The sequence below is a fragment of the Aethalodelphis obliquidens genome, unplaced genomic scaffold (assembly GCF_003676395.1).
Source record: "Aethalodelphis obliquidens isolate GAN/ISIS:26980383/991018 unplaced genomic scaffold, ASM367639v1 scaffold10, whole genome shotgun sequence".
In the NCBI taxonomy this organism is placed as follows: domain Eukaryota; kingdom Metazoa; phylum Chordata; class Mammalia; order Artiodactyla; family Delphinidae; genus Aethalodelphis; species Aethalodelphis obliquidens.
In genome coordinates, this window is record NW_020837954.1 from 38,870,063 (window position 1) to 38,883,318 (window position 13,256).

The window sequence follows — 13,256 nt, forward strand, 5'->3', positions numbered from 1 at the left end:
TCTTTCTGTAGTTCCTTTAGGTGTAAGGTTAGATTGTTTATTTGAGATTTTTCTTATTTCTTGAGGTAGGCTTGTATTGGTATAAATTTCCGTCTTAGAACTGCTTTTGCTGCATTGCATAGGTTTTGGATCGTCATGTTTTCATTGTCATTTGTTTCTATGTATTTTTTTATTTCCTTTTTGATTTCTTCAGTGATTTCTTGGTTATTTAGTAGCGCACTCGTTGGCCTCTATGTGTTCGTGTTTTTTACATTTTTTTTCCCTGTAACTCATTTCTAATCTCATAGTGTTGTGGTCAGAAAAGATGCTTGATATGATTTCAATTTTCTTAAATTTACTGAGGATTGATTTGTGACCCAAGATGTGACCTATCCTGGAGAATGTTCTGTATGCACTTGAGAAGAAAATGTAATCTGCTGGTTTTGGATGGAATGTCCTATAAATACCAATTAAATCTCTTTGGTCTGTTGTGTCATTTAAAGCTTCTGTTTCCTTATTTATTTTCTGTCTGGATGATCTGTCCATTGGTGTAAGTGAGGTGTTAAAGTCCTCCACTATTATTGTGTTACTGTCGATTTCCTCTTTTACGGCTGTTAGCATTTACCTTATGTATTGAGGTACTCCTGTGTTGGGTGCATATATATTTATAATTGTTATGTATTCCTCTTGAATTGATCCCTTGATCATTAGGTGTAGGGCGCGGTCAGCTAACTGCCACGCAGCAGGAAGCTGAAGTAAGCTGAATCATCCTTCCTGTGGCCACTGCGCTTGCGCTAAGTATACTAATGAGGTTTTAAAGTAGCGACCTATCCGATGCTGGCTCACAAGTCGCACCATCGGCGAAAGCCAATCACAGAGCGACACATGTTCTTAATCCCTATATAAGCAGACTGCTATAGGATTGCGGTGTCTTCCTTCCATCTTTTCTTTAACCAAGCTGTGCTCCAATAAAGTGTGATACGAGAAGAATCTTGCGTGTGGCGACTCATCATTCTGCTGGTCGGAGGCGGCTCGCCGCATTTGGTGCCGAAACCCGGGAACTTCGCGCCCTGCATGGAGGACCGATTCAGAACTCGACACACGGAGTGAACCGTCGGATCAAGATCCGATCTGGGTGCCATCAAGACTGACGAGAATTGTTGAAGAAAACTTCAGAGAAGATGCTGAGCTGGATGTTCCTGATGATTCTTCCCTTGCTTAGGGCAGAGAATATGACGTTCTGGGGAATTAGCCGGACCTGGCCAGTTCCCATGCCGGTTCACTCTCAGAGCAGAGTTCTTCCAATATTTTATTCCACTAGTTGTGAAATGAATACGGCCTGTACCCAGCCATTGAATTATGACTGGGCACCGTATAATGCCAGTGATTTTATTTTGAATCGAAGTCTTTGTATTAGTTGGAATTCCACAAAGGATTGTATCCTTTTGGCCAGGATAACCTTGACCACTTGGAACAATCCACTTAGAAATAATTTGGTTCCATTGAATATGTTGAATGAAGCTTTGAGCAAGATAACTCAAGGCCACACTTCAGGTTCAGGTATAGGGAATTCCAGTGAAAATGAGATGAATATTACCACTTTAGTTTTGGAACATACAGGGATAGTTCCTTTAAGAAATAATGCTTCTGATAAAACAAGTGCCAACAGGACTGTTGTCGCCCCCTATTGTGAGCCAGTCACATCAACACCCCCAGTCTTTACCCCTTGTCAGGGGGGAACTTATGCTAAGTATGAACTTAGTTCAGGCTTTCAATTTTCCCCTGATTTAAAGTCCTATATGGGAAGAAAGGAAAAAGGAAATGATACTAATGAGACAAAAGGAAATGATAGTACAAAGTGGTATTTTGAAGGATGGCCATTTTATTCTTGGTTATTAGTTAATGAGGCAGGAGTAGGCATGGATATTTCTGCTTTGGCCACTTTACAGATGCTCTGAATAGGAGTGCAGAGATTGGAGAATTCCTAAAGGGAAACTGGTCTCAAGAAGCTGAACGGATGATATTTAAGCAAAAGATTCAGATTATGCAACTGAATGCTACCAAGCTGGAACCCGTTACCTTTGGAGATTTTACCTCTTGGCTCTCTTCTGCCTTTTCCTTCTTTAAAGAGTGGGTAGGGGTGGGGATCTTTGGGCTCTGCTGTATATTTGGGATTATAATATGTCTCTGGTTGGTCTGTCGCATGCGCGTCAGGGCACATCGAGATAAGGTCCTACTCACTCAAGCACTTTTGGCTGTTAGTGAAGGTGATTCTCCCGCAGCCTGGATCTCCGTCCTAAACAATTCGAATGGATTGCCCTTGCACGGAGAGGCCCTGTTGCCATTGCACCTCTATAGGGAATCAAAACTTATTCTGAATCAGCCTTTGCACCCTGCAGCCCTTGTTGGCATTGCACGCAGGAAGGTGTCTCAGACATGCCAACGGAAGGCTGCCCTCGAACAGTGAGCACATCATGAGGTGAACACTTGTACGGGCTACATTCTGCTTGGTGATTCTAGTAAATAAAAAAGGGGGAGATGTAGGGCGCGGTCAGCTAACTGCCACGCAGCAGGAAGCTGAAGTAAGCTGAATCATCCTTCCTGTGGCCACTGCGCTTGCGCTAAGTATACTAATGAGGTTTTAAAGTAGTGACCTATCCGATGCTGGCTCACAAGTCGCACCATCGGCGAAAGCCAATCACAGAGCGACACATGTTCTTAATCCCTATATAAGCAGACTGCTATAGGATTGCGGTGTCTTCCTTCCATCTTTTCTTTAACCAAGCTGTGCTCCAATAAAGTGTGATACGAGAAGAATCTTGCGTGTGGCGACTCGTCATTCTGCTGGTCGGAGGCGGCTCGCCGCAATTAGGTAGTGTGCTTCCTTGTCTCTTGTAACGTTCTTTATTTTAAAGTCTATTTTATCTGATACGAGTTTTGCTACTCCAGCTTTCTTTTGATTTCCATTTGCATGGAATATCTTTTTCCATCCCCGTACTTTCAGTCTGTATGTGTCCCTAGGTCTGAAGTGGGTCTCTTGTATCAGCATATATATGAGTCTTGTTTTTGTATCCATTCAGCAAGCCTGTGTCTTTTGGTTGGAGCATTTAATCCATTCATATTTAAGGTAATTATCGATATGTATGTTCCTATGACCATTTTCTTAATTGTTTAGGGTTTGGTTTTGTAGGTCCTTTTCTTTTGTGTTTCCCGTTTAGAGCATTTCCTTTAGCATTTGTTGTAAAGCTGGTTTGGTGGTGCTGAATTCTCTTAGTTTTTGCTTGTCTGTAAAGCTTTTGATTTCTCCATTGAATCTGAATGAAATCCTTGCCAGGTAGATTAATCTTGGTTGTAGATTCTTCCCTTTCATCACTTTAAATATATTGAGTACTCCCTTCTGGCTTGTAGCGTTTCTGCTGAGAAATCAGCTGTTAATCTTATGGGAGTTCCCTTGTATGTTATTTGTCATATTTCCCTTGTTGCTTTTAATCATTTTTCTTTGTCTTTAATTTTTGTCCGTTTGATTGCTATGTGTCTCGGCATGTTTCTCCTCGGGTTTATCCTGCCTGGGACTCTCTGCGCTTCCCGGACTTGGTTGGCTATTTCCTTTCCCATGTTAGGGAAGTTTTCAACCATAATCTCTTCATATATTTTCTTGGGTCCTTACCCTCTCTCTTTTCCTTTTGGGACCCCTATAATGCAAATGTTGGTGTATTTAATGTTGTCCCAGAGGTCTCTTAGGCTGTCTTCATTTCATTTTTTTTTCTTTATTCTGTTCTGCAGCAGTGAATTCCACTATTCTGTCTTCCAGGTCACTTATCTGTTCTTCTGCCTCAGTTATTCTGCTGTTGATTCCTTCTAGTGTAGTTTTCATTTCATTTATTGTATTGTTCATCTCTGTTTGTTTGTTTTTTAATTCTTCTATGTCTTTGTTAAACATTTCTTGCATCTTCTCGATCTTTGCCTCCATTCTTTTTCCAAGGTCCTGGATCATCTTCACTATCATTATTCTGAATTCTTTTTCTGGAAGTTGCCTATCTCCATTTCATTTAGTTGTTTTTCTGGGGTCTTGTCTTGTTCGTTCATAGTCCTCTGCCTTTTCATTTTGTCTGTCTTACTGTGAATGTTTTATGTTCCACAGGCTGCAGGATTGTAGTTCTTCTTGCTTCTGCTGTCTGTCCTCTGGTGGATGAGTCTATCTAAGAGGCTTATCCTCACCTGTCTTTTCAACTCAGCAATGTACTGACTTCTGTTTGGGTTTCTGCTCCAGCATCCTGCAGTCCCAAAAGTCCTTTCAGAAAGACATGCTAGGTAATTATCTGGCTCACCTTTTTTGTTTCCCTTTTTTTTGAAATCACTTTTGAGCTACCTGTTGTCCAATGTCATATATGTAGTTTGTCCAGTTTTCTAGTTGCTTACATATCAAAATTAATTCTGGATTATATTACTCCCTGATGGGTGAAAGTAGAGATCTCTTAACACTTTTAAATTGAAGAATGATATTCTTAGCAAGTGATACATCCTGCACATCCTGTAAATAAAACCTGCTTTGGCTGCTTTTCGTCTAATACTAGTTACTAGTCAACTGATGCATTAAATTAAAGTTAGTATAACCCTAACTAATAGGCTGATTATTTTGGGTACTTTTATGCCTCTCTGAAGAACACTGTTTGTTATATGGTACTTTTTTTCGATTAAACATGATTCAATATAGCTAAAAAACAAAAACAGAAACCTTAACATAACTCTTACTTAGTATAGAAACTTTTTGCTAATAAAAAACAAATCTGTTTTATATTCCATCTATTGAGATACAGTGAAATAGTATAAATTTAGTACTGCTCATTATTTCTTTAAAATTCTTCCAATTAGTTTAAAAGCATTGGTAATTGGAAGTAGAATGTAGATATAAACTGGTGTGAAGTTGAGAATGTCTCATTAAGTTTGGAATTTAAAAAAAGGATGTATTTGGTGAAGAACAATACAGTGAGCCTAAAGTGTTTTTCTTTTTTTTTTTTTTTAAAGGATCTGAGGTGCTCATGAAAGGGTTAAAGACGTATGCGTATGGTTGTTTCGGTTGGCAACATGAGCTTCATCCTTCATCATTAGTGTTTACAGTGTTTCAGTTACTATACTAGGTACAAGGTGCCCTATCTGGTAGTCATTTTTTTTTTCTATGGTGTTCTTAGTTGAGAGACTTGAAATTCTTAGGGGAATGTTTGAAAATGAGTCAGTAATAGCATTGTGATTTGAATGTTGTGTGCTCAGGCTTAAAGAAGGCATTTTTGTCTCTAGCATCAGAATTGCCTGTAAGTAAATCTTAAGAAAAAATTCTGAAGAAATTTATAGCCATGATTTACATATCTCTCAAGGGATAAGGGTCAGGGTTATAATTATAGTTGAGAGAACTATAAATGCACTAACTCTAACAGATGGTACCAAAATGTCTGAATTTTTGTTACTTTTATTATTTCTTAAAAACTGTTTAATGATACCTGTAAAAATTACTGCTTCTAGATACAGCTATTAGGTTTGGTACAGCAAAAGATTGTTTAACTCTTTAATTTTTTTGATAGCAGATACAAAATGCAGATACCTAATTATTCAAAATCTTTTAGATACTAATGACTGTTCACTTGTGAGAAAATTTAAACTGATATATGACAGCCACTAGATCCATTTGTCAAACCTGCTTTTGGTTTTGGTCTGTTATTGCTGAAAGAGATGTGTCTACCCATAGTGTTACCTAGGTGACATGGATGCACTGCATTTCATCTTTCTAAATTGTTTACCATTGAAATTCATGGATTAGGTTTGTTATTTTGGTTGCGTGTTCCCTTGTTACTTTGCTACTAAAGAGTCATAATCCCTCAATAATAATGGTTTTGGTCAGCCAAGCCATATTGCTTTGATTCATTTGAAGTCGAGAACAGGACTCCATAACGAAGTAGATCTGGCTATGAATCTTGGCTCCTTCTGGCTTTGTGACCTTAGGTGAATTACTTAACCTCTGCTGGTATATTTGATATAGTATAGTTTACTAGTTAAATGAGTGAACACTGGAGCCAGTTTGTGAGGATTTGAATCCTGGTTGTGCTACTTAATAAGCTGTGTAACTTTGGGCAGGTCACTAACTTTTCTGCTTCCTCTTTCTCATCTGCAAATTAGAGATAATTATAGTATGTATCTGTATAACACTTGGAGTGTTTTATACCTACCTGGCATGTAGTGAGCACTCATACATGTTTGCTAGTATTATCTTCTATAAAATGAGGACAGAAATAACATAATAAAGATGTTCTGAGGCCTGAATGAATAAATAAATAAAACACTTTGCACAGAGACTTAGTAAATGTTCAGTAAATGATGGTACTCTAAGGGGATTAATATTATGATGATGCAGCAGATGTGCCTGTGAAGTAAGCGTAGATTCAGGATTTGTAACTGAAGAGACCATACTGGAGCTTCGTTGCTAATTGGTGAGGACAACACAGTGTGTTCCAACATTCTGTTAGGTCACTTATACAGAACAAATCATCTTTTATATCCTAGCTGGTGCACAAGATGTGGTAGATGAAAAATTCTATCCAATAAGACTTCAGAATTGCAATCTTGGTGTACCTACTGTAATACAGTTTGGGATTGGCCACACTCCACAGCTGGCCAAGGAAGTAAAAGCATTTATTGGGAAAATCTTTTACATCAGCCATATTAAAGATACAATATAAAACTTTTCTCAATATGAAGGGTTATTTAGAAGTTTTGAAAAACGGATAGCGAGTCATGATGCAGGCTCCTATGATTCTACCCAACTCTAAAATCTGTTTTCCCCTTCTGTAGTAATAGAATCCTGATCTTTTTTTAGCTTAGGCACATTGATGCCTGGAAGAAAAGACTATATTTCCCAGCTATGTGACTAAGTTCTGGCAAAAGAAATAAAAGTAGAAGCATTATGTGTGTTCTTGCACTGATTCAGCTGTAAGAGACCCCATTTTGCTGTTCAGTTTCTTTTCTTCTTTTTGACCTGTATTGAAGACATGGAAACTGGAACTTTAGCAAACATTTTGGGCCATGAGGTGATCTTGATGATGGAAGTTAGGTACCTAGAGTGGTGGAAAAGTTAGAAGCTTTGGCCCCTGAGGATACTTGCAACCACTGTCTCCTATATCGCCTATCTGTAGATAACTTTTACAAAAGGAAAAAATAAACCTCAATCTTGTTTAAGCCAAGTTACTGCTGTGTTTGGGTATTCTGTAATGTGTAGAATATATTCCTGAGGGGAAGGAGCATAAATAATAAAGCACCACTGAGATTTAATGGCTGTTGTACAACGTGGGGTGTGTGGGGGAACTTAAGATAAATGAGAATTGAAGGGGAGTAGCATAAATGACTCAGGGATTGAGAAGATTGTGGATCTACTTTGATTATACTGGTGAAATTTTATTAGATTAATGGGAAACATGAAACTATTTTATGGGAAAAATATTTTAACAATACAGTAACATTTGTACAATTAGTTTTTAAATTACATTTTGTTGGATATTGGGGGTGGTTAGAGGAGCTGGCAAAATTGATGGCGGAGCATAAATCATTTTTGTCGTTAGAATATTAACAATTTTTCATAGATTGCTATTGTTAGGTTGTTATGCTATTGTTAAATGAAGTACTCATAACTTTGTAGTTTTTTTCTGGTAAATATATTCTTATTAATGCTACTTCGGGTGTCTCCTCTAAAAATTTTGGATTGGCAAATATGGAAAAAAATTTAGAAGACATTGGATTAGCTATTTTCTGTAGAAGAGGTTGAGAAGAGATTATTTTGAAGCCTATACAGCAAATGGTTGAGATTATTTCACTCTTTTACATAAAGCTTATTCTAAAAAGTTGATTATGTATTGATACCTGGGCCCTCACTTTTAAATGGTTTGTGTGACACCAGAATAATTGACTTGACATATTTAATTCAGTAGGTTTGGATAGACAAAGGTTTAGATGCCTGAGCTGAGAATGTTACAGTCTCTTTAATCATGTTGCCTAATTTATGATTTGGTTTTATTTGGGTAGTGTGGAATTATAGGCCTAGAAAGACTTCAGGAGGTCATATATTTTATTGTAGTTTATCAAATGTGTTTCCTATATAGTTTTGATCTTTGTTTTTCCTTGTGGATCTATTCATTCCTTTCCATATATCTCTTATCATTTAAATTTTGTTTATTTAAAGGCTAGTAACAATTAAGTACAGTACATACTTTACTCGTCATTTTTTATCATCTTATTTCCTTTTTTTCTTTGTTTTATAGATTTCCCTGGACAGTACACGTAACTTGAGTGGTGTGGAAATACCGCATACTCTCAAATCTCTAGCTATCCATTCTATGTGATAGAATATCTTCTTCAAGAATAAATTCCTTTTGGTGATGGCAGTATAATATTCCATTATAATATTATTAGTTTTTCAGTCTTTAATATAAATCTTTGCTAATTTGGAGTATCTAATGTGTCTAATTTGATGTGTTTTAACGTATCTTTACTTAGTAATGAACTTGAATATCCATCTGTCTATCTATATTTTAATCATTTGTATCAACCGCATAATAAAGTCTTCGGCACGAGGGCTTAACTTACTTGGTTTTGAATTCTGTGTCTTCTAGTTACTAATTATGTGACCTTGAATATGTTTTTGTAATTGATTGGCAGCATAGTGTCATGAAAGGGCATTACATTTATAGACAAAAGACCTCTACTCTGACCTTAGCTTATACTAGCTTTGTAAATGCTTTGAGCAAATTACTTAATTGGTGTGAGCTACAGTTCCTCATCTGTAAAGGGGTGGCAAATCATAATTATAGTTTTTTTTGAGGAATAAATTGAAATCATAAATTATATAGCACTACCCAGATATAAAACAATAAAATACTTTGTCTTCACTTTTTAAAAAATACAGGAATATTTTATTGTTATGAGATTTTTTTTTCCCTTGGACTTTTTATCTCATAACTGGAAGTTTGTATTTTTTGACCACTTTCACTCAGTTTACTTACCTCCCACACTCCCAGCCTCTAGCAATCACCAATCTGTTCTCTGTATCTGTGAGTTTGGGTTTTTTTTAGATTCCACATATAAGTGAGATAATACAGTATTTGTCTTTTTCTGTCTCTTTTATTTTACTCACCATAATGCTGTCAACCTTCATCCATATTGTTGCAAGTGGCAGGATTTTCTTTTTTTATGTGACATACTATTCCATTATATATATTATATCCCATTTTCTTTATCCATTCTCCCTTGATAGACACTTAAATTGTTTCCATATCTTGGCTGTTGTTCTAGTGAACAATATAATGTTCCAGTGAACATGGAGCTGCAGATATCTTCTTGAAATACTGATTTTGTTCCTTTGGATAAATACCCAGAAGTGGCATTGCTGATCATATGGTAGTTCTGTTTTTAATTTTTTGAGGAGCTGCCATACTGTTTTCCATAGTGGCTGCACCAATTTGCACTTCCGCTAACAATACACAAGGGTTACCTTTTCTCCACATCCTTATGAGCACTTGTTATTTCTTGTCTTTTTGATAAAAATATGTGTGAGGTGGTATCTCATTGTGGTTTTGATTTGCATTTTGCTGATGATTAGTGGTGTTGAGCACCTCTTCATGTACCTGTTGGCCATTTGTATGTTGTCTTTGGAGAGATGTCTATTTAGATCCTCTGTCCGTTTTTAAAATGGATTGTTTATTTTTTCTGTTGAGTTGTATGAGTTCTCAGTATATTTTAGATCTTAATCCCTTATCAGATATATGGCTTCCAAATATTTTATAGGTTGTTGCCTTTTCATTTTGTTTATGGTTTCCTTTGCTATGTAGAAGCTTTTTAGTTTGATGTAGTCCCACTTGTTTATTTTTGCTTCTGTTGCCTTTTTTGCTTTTGATGTCAAATTAAAAAAATCACTGCCAAGACTGATGTCAAGAAGGCATTAAAATTTTATGGTGCATAGTCAATGGAATTAAGGAAAGGCTAACCATAACTCCTTTATTTACTGATAATTAATCATAGCTTTTATTTATCAACCCCATACTACATGCTAGTCACCATGACTAGCACTTTCCATACATATCTCAGTTCAAGACTACTTTAAATATTCATTTAAACTAGCAAAAGTAAATAAATTAAAGAGACAGAGTTAATAGCCTAACTCAACCAAAATATAATAATAATAGCTATAGTAATTGTAGTTATTATGTTTTAACTCTAATTGGTCCATAATGAATGTTATTACCTAATTTACAGAGAGGTTAAATAATTTGGCCACTGTCACACAGCTAGAAAGTGGAGGAAATGGGCAAACACTGTTCTAGTTGACTCTAAAACTCACTCTCTATTAAGCCTCTGATGATTACATTGCTAAATGTTATTGAGTGCATCTCTGTATAGATGTTTTACTAGTTTCTTTAAGTATTGTATTAAAAATACATAACTTGTTACAATCTACTGGTGTATTGATGTTTTACCAATTTGAGTGAAGTGTAGAAAGTTTACCTCTAAAGTTGCATTACTCTCTCTCACATGATGGTCTTAAATATTTCCTCCACATATATTTAGAACTACAACAGTTGTATACTTTTTTGCTTCACCTGTCAAACGTAATGTAGAAAACTCAAGAACAGAAGGTTAAGTATATTATATTTACCCATGTTTTTGCTATTTCCTATGCTCTTTCTTCCTTCTTGCATTTAAGAAGCAAAAAGAAAACTCAGAGAACTTACTGCCTGCCGTGTTGTTCCATTAGCCCCTAGATCCCTAGCAGGTCTGCCTTTGCTTTCCACCTTACACAGTCATCTTGTTTCACCTCTCTGATTACTTCATTGTTCAGTGGCCGACTCTTAAGGAGAAATATCCCAAATCTGTCTACCTCAGGCGAATTGTTTGACGAATGACAGCTTACTTCTTTAGAATTTTGCAGCCAACAATATTTACTATAAATGGGGAACAAAAAACTACATGTTTATTGTAAAAGCTTTTGAGAATCCTGAGAATTATTGGTGGTCAAGAGTAAAGAAATGTGTAAGTAACCCAGTGAGGAAACTGAGGTTGCTTTTATAAAACGAACATTAATAAACCATTAAGTGTTAAAAAAAAAAAAAAAAGTGGCCAGGGTTTTTTAGCTGTTCATAGTGGGAGGGATGGGGAGAAGTACATCTTTTCCATCTTGGTCTGGAACTGAAAGTTGCTTCACTGTACTTTAAATGTAAAAAAAATTAGGTCAGCTGGAGTTGTTTTATCTAGTTTTCCTAATAGTGTGCTATTTAGAAGGAAAAGCTTGAGGCCCTTAAATCTCTGGATTGAGTTAGACTCGACCTATCCTAGTGATATAGTTGCTTATCCTTGGGTTAAAAAGTACGTGTGAAGGAGATTTTCTAGCTTCCCTTGCAGTTCTTGAAGTGAGCAGGTTCTTAATAACAATAATAAAAAAAAAAGGTATCATTGATTTTGGTTCTGCCACTTACTGACTTTATGACTTTATTTAATCTCAATGTGCCTTAATTTCCTCCACTGTAAAATGGGGATAATAGTACTTATAAGATTGTTGAAAAGATTAAATAGTATTATAATTGTGAAGTAAAGAGAAAAGTACCTTGCATTCAGGAAGCACTATATAAATGTAGCTGTTTTCATCATTATACTTAGAATGATAGGCCCATATGATAGGAATTATTACAGTCATTTCAAGGATAGAAAATTCAGGCTCAGAGAAAGTAAGATGCCTTGCCCGATTCTTTTCTGGCCCAATTCTATTTAAGTATTATTAGGAAATACACCCAGAGCTGTCTGACCTTACAGCATATACTTTTCCAAGGTATGATGCTACGCATCAACATCATCAAATCCCTCGGCATCCTGCATTTTCACCTAACATTATGTTATGTGTATTTGTCTTCATACTTTACATTTTAAACCGAGCTATAACATCTCACCAGTGATTGCACCATAATTTATCTAAACTTCTCTTATTTTAGGATATATAAATTGTCTCTATGCCGCCCATCTGGTTCATGTATTAATGAATTGAATGCTAGCCAATAATATCAGTATATTATTCTTTATACATGCAGTAGTAAAGATTAGCCTTTAAAGGGCATCATGCCTCTTATATGAGGATTGAAATGTGTTGGTTTTTTTTTGTGTGTGTGTGGTACGCGGGCCTCTCACTGTTGTGGCCTCTCCTGTTGCGGAGCACAGGCTCCGGACATGCAGACTCAGCGGCCATGGCTCACGGATCCAGCCGCTCCGCGGCATGTGGGATCTTCCAGGACTGGGACACGAACCTGTGTCCCCTGCATCGGCAGGCGGACTCTCAACCACTGTGCCACCAGGGAAGCCCTGAAATGTGTTTTTAAAAAATGTATATCCCACTAAAATTTTCAGTAGCATAATATGTTTATTACACTTTTGAATCTCTGTTGTTCTGTAGAAACTCTTTTAAATCTCTTTGAATCTGAATTTTTAAATCTCTATTGTTATTTAGAAAGAGTTCTCTAGAAAGATTGTGCCTCTTTAGTCATTATTTGTTGTATGAGACTTGTAATTTTTGCTATACATCTGTCGGCCCTTATTAACTATTAAATGTAGTATTGGAGGACTCTGCAGGTTATCAAGAGTTGGCTTGAGTGTCTTTGTTTTGAAATTATATTTGGATATATTTCTTTCTGAGCATCTACTTTTGACATTTTCTGCATGTAACTATAAATGAATAAACATGAAAATGACTTTGAATCTTAGTTCTAATTCTTCGAAAACTTTATTTTTATTTTGCCTAGGATTTTGACTATAGATATTAAATAAATATATGCACATTGTGTAATATTCATGCATTCACTTTTTTCTACAAATATTAATACAAGGCTTGTTCTATTTTAGGCACTGTGCTCTAAATCCCTGCTCTATTGGTACATATCTTTTATTATAGGAAATAAATAAGCCAATAAGTATTGTGATAGAGAATAATGGGGGGTGGTGAGTGCTTTTTTTTTTTTTTTTTTAAAGACAAGATATTGTAGCATTCTTGTAGGGTTTTACAGTCATTCATTCTTGCTTTCATGATACCGATTTTATTTTGGCGCCTACCCTTAGGGATAAATCCTGATTAGTCTAAGCCATAATAGTAATCCCATTTCACTTACCAGTGATTGATTTTGCAAGGGATGAGGTGACTCACTCTTGTTAATAGGATATGCAAATTTGAGGGAGACTTCTTTCAGTAGTTTCCTTTAAAATGA

The 13,256-nt window shown here is 36.2% G+C and overlaps 1 protein-coding gene across 9 annotated transcripts in view; it reads left to right on the forward strand.

Annotated features, from left to right (window-relative positions):
* Window positions 1–13,256, forward strand: part of FUT8 (fucosyltransferase 8) — a 319,526-nt gene that overhangs the window by 134,730 nt on the left and 171,540 nt on the right. The gene's annotated exons all lie outside the window — the stretch shown is intronic.